We start from the raw sequence: 4,593 nt of genomic DNA, 5'->3' as shown, positions 1-4,593 counted from the left end.
GGTAGCAATATGGAGCAAAGATCAACAAATTTAATGTGTTATATCTCTGAAAAAAAAAAAAATGTGAAAGAAATAGGAAGACTCAAAGTTTAAAACTCACATACGAGGAAAAAACTGAGAAATAAATGTGTAAACTAAAAGGTAAAAGTAGAAAAAGTATTGAAATGGACACACGAAAAAAAAGAGAAAATTATAAAGAATACCAGATGGACAAAAGACAGGGAGAAAAAAGAGAAAGAGGAAGAATGGAGAAAAAGAGAATGCAAAAATAGACCGGAGGGAAACAGAGAGAAATGCATGAGCGAAACAAACGGGAGGAGGGAAAAAAGAACAGAAAGAGAGAAAACAGAATTGTAAAAACTCTCTCCTGATAAAGGGAGCAGAGTAATCCGTCAGTCTAGGAAACAGTCTAGGAAGGAATTCAACACCTGGTGGATGAAAAAGCAAGTCGCTACTAATCCCAACAATGGCACGACTACTTCTGAATTCCCGTTTTTATCCTTTTCTATTAGTTTTCCATTGTAATAGAAAGGGAAAGGTCAGGCCAGTCATTAGAGAGGAGGAAGAGACAAACAAAATATCGAGTAATGAATACGTTGCATTTCTGTTTGAGGTGCGCCACGCATGAGCTTCAGTGCCTCCATCATGACTCTTCTTTATTCTTCCTGTTTTGTGAGGTTTCAACACTTTCCCTTCTCGGACCATTGGTTGCACGCCTCTCCCCCTATTCCCTCCCTCTCCCCAACGTCTCACCATCCCAGCTAGTCTAACCACGCGTCCCCTTTTCCCTGTGCCGTTTTTTTTTTCTCTTCACCTTTAAACTTTTTGCCCCATTTCCTTCCTCCTAAATACTCTCCCTTGTCCCTCCGCTCCGTGCTTCCTTTCCCTTTCAAGTTACCATCGCCGCCTCTTCCTCATTCCGTCCAACAAACTCTGGGTCTGCGTCCCGCCCGTTTATCCTCCTCTTCCTGCTGCTGCTGCTGCCTCATGTAACATCCACTGCGGCACAAGTCAGGTTTAATTAGAGACGTCGCAGTGAGCGTTTTGATACCAGATAGCGCCAGAATTTTTAATTCTCGCCGGAAAATAAATACTTTTTGGGGCAAGGTTTTACAAGCTTACAAAGGTGTATCGTTGCACAGTAATGCGTCTGAATTTTAAGTCAATTAATTTCGTGATAACTGACAGCACATGACATTGTTTGAGCCTCTATTCATAATTTCAGATGATATTCTTAAAAGAGCCTACAAGTGTATCAAGGCAGGCAATCTGTAATTTTCTACTGACCTCCATGGAAGTATACTAATATATACTTGCATTTTCATGTACTAAACAACAGGCAAATCCATTTAATGTAAAGAAAATATAATTTTGTATCAGAGACTTTATTTTTGCGGTACGATCACTATCCTCGGGTACTTGGGCAGCGAGCAAACCAAAACACAGACACTCGACTACCCTGCACAATGGATACATCACCGCCACAATCATGGACTACAGCGGGATTAAGAAAATTCTTGAAAGAACGAGCTATACCCTATTCTGGATATAGTAAAGCAAAGTAAAGGCCTTTGTATCGGCAGGACTGAGAGGCTATTGTTTACACTTTACACTCCCTAACGGCGCGCAGCGCTTTCTTTAACTGAAGAATCGTGATCAAGATAAGTACGTCGTACGTCCGCCAGCGGTGCTGTTCTTTTTTTTATTTCACTGATTACTTTCATATACAGGACGTGTCAGTGATATCTGATATTTTTCAACATTCCCAGATAAAATGCACAAGCCGAAATCAACATCCTTTTATTTTTACTGTTCATACTTACTTAAAAAAAAAATCATTACCTATTTTTAGTTTTATCTTATAATTCAATTAACAAAGCCTTATCATACACCAGTAAGTATGAATATTAATATTAAGGGTTATGTTTTTAATTTTAGATACACTTGTGCAGCAATTCATGCTGTACTTTTCCTGCACATCGATTTCAAATTTAGCTAAGTCACCCCTTTGCCCCACGAAATCGGAGACAATTAAAAATGCTGGCGCTGATAGGTATCTACCAGCCTCACTGCCACGTCTCTAATTGCGTCTGTATTTCAGGTAGTTGTTCTGGAAAATCGTTACGTCGAATCATGCTCCTGGCGACCTTGACTTGAGTTGAGTTGCTCTGTATGTAACTGCCGCCAAAGTAAAACTGTTGAAAATTCATTAGTTAGCAAGCACCACCAGATTAATTACCATCTCGTGCACGTTGTAGTCAGTAATGTTTCCGTGGCCTGGCATTCAGAAGCTACTCACTGGTTAGGTACAAGGAAAGTTGTGGTATTCCAAATTCAGTGTTCTAGGCGAGTGAGTAACTTTGCTTTGTCAGATCTCACTCTTCGTAACAAATTGATCGCAAACGTTACCTCTGCTTTGCTCTTCGTATTTTGGGGAACAAGGAATACACATATAGTTAAGTTCCTTATTATATATTTTTCGAACGCGGGTGTCTTCACACAGTAGCGCGGAGTCTGGTGTCTGCATGATGGGTAATGTGTTTGATATGTAGCCATTAATTGTGAGCAGTATATAGGCCATGTAATAGGCTCAACAGACCAGCTGGTTGTTGGTAAACATATTTTACAGACACGAGCTATTTTGTACGTTTCATAGGCTCTCCTTCTCCTCTTCCTACTTTTCATTTTCCTTCATAATTCACTTGACTATTATTTCTCCTCTTTCCCATTTACCTTTGTCAGTCTTCCTCTTGTTTCATTACACCTGCAGAAGCAATTTCAGTATTCGTTAACAAGACTGTCTCCTGACAGTTTGCCACGATGAAGAGAAGAGGAGGAGGACGAGAACTCCTTGAGACACACACCTTTTGAGACAGACAGGCAGACGGTTAGATAGATAGATAGATAGACAGATAGATAGATAGATAGGCTGATTGACTTTATTGACAAATAGGATATGATGGATTGAATGAGTGATAGATAACATGATGAAGAATAGATGGCTTACAGACAGTTATCATCTCCCTTCACTCTCCCCATCACCCACACACTGCATCATTTCCTTACAGTGGCTTACCGGATTCTGTATCCTGTAGCCACCTCACCCCCCACACCTCTGCACACTACTCTTGAGGGAGCGGCCACCTTGGTCCCCGCCATAAATCACTCGCTAATTCATTTTTGTTCCAGCCAGTCCAATCAACTCCTTGAGCCCCCAGCCTCTTTTTTTTTTCCGTTTAGGTTTCCAGCAAGTCTGTCGTATGGTGCTGAAGGAGACTCTCTCTCTCTCTCTCTCTCTCTCTCTCTCTCTCTCTCTCATCACGAACTAGGACACAAGGTCGAAGGGGCATCATCTCCATGCTGCTGCGTCTTTACGAAACACACACACACACACACACACACACACACACACACACACACACACACACACACACACACAAAACCTCGTCAGGTCTCCCCTCCACATTTTCATGAATTATTGAGGCACGTTCTCTTCCTTTACCCCTTTCTTTTCCTTAGTTTCGCCCTGTGATCGTTTTCTTTTCGTCTCTCTTTTCGTCATCCACAAAGCACAAGCATCACGGTACATTTCACTTTATCTTTCACCTGCTTTCAGAGCACACACTCCCTCTTCTTCGTCTCCACCTCCCTTTAGATGCTAGGATATCCACCCTCCCTGCTACCTTTTCCTGACACTTTAATCCAGCCAGTGACACCGCCACTGTGTGCTGCGAAAAAGTGGCACAATTTAAGGGAAATCTTTGTAGCTTCAAAATCCTTAACCTTTGCAGCCCAGTGTCTCGCGTCCCCTCAGCGTGGCCAAGTCCCCTCCCGCGGTGCCATTCTCTCAAATCAGCCACAACATGTCAAGGCGGCCAGTCCCGGCTTCCTGCAGAGGCTTTTTGTGTTCTCACCATTTCTCTCCACCGTTGCTGCTCGCTGGCCCTTCTTCCCCCTCACACCCGCCCGGGATTGACATCACAAGTGGAAGATATAACCCATTTGCAAGAGTTTTCATGGCGACGAAGGAGCAACAGTGTGTGTAAAGGTCAATTTCCTGGACACTGGAGGCTAAAAATTGCTGCATACTCAGGGTATTCCGCGTCACAGAAAACGGAATTTGCCGCCTGTGAGCGCCTGGCCGCCCCTGGATGGGGGGGGGGGTGTCTCAAGGCGCCCGTGCATTGTGGCGTGGCTCGTGTGGCTGGTGGGTGCTTGCTCCTTCTTGTGAGAATGTGGCGTATACCTCTAGATTTTTTTCATGGTTTGATATTAATATGTGAGATGCAGTACGAGATTATGTTTCCGCGTGTGTAAGAGGTTAGTTAATAGAAAAATAAATAAATAAATAGATAAAATAAAAGAGTCATTGTCGTTCATTAACAAAGCTAAGTAAAAAATGGTTTCAATAGGGAAGCTAAATTAATTTCAGAAATGTCTGCCTATTATTTTTTTTCCAGATTCCATCATAACATTGTCTTTTGTTTGTTGTTTTCTTCATAAGCTGTTATTTAAAGATGGTGACGATAATAATGAAGAGTTTGTAACAATGTGCTTAATGATTACCGAACAAAGCAGTATTTGTACCATGAA

This window comes from Scylla paramamosain, unplaced genomic scaffold (assembly GCF_035594125.1).
Source record: "Scylla paramamosain isolate STU-SP2022 unplaced genomic scaffold, ASM3559412v1 Contig56, whole genome shotgun sequence".
Classification (NCBI taxonomy): domain Eukaryota; kingdom Metazoa; phylum Arthropoda; class Malacostraca; order Decapoda; family Portunidae; genus Scylla; species Scylla paramamosain.
This window is presented reverse-complemented; position numbering follows the sequence as displayed.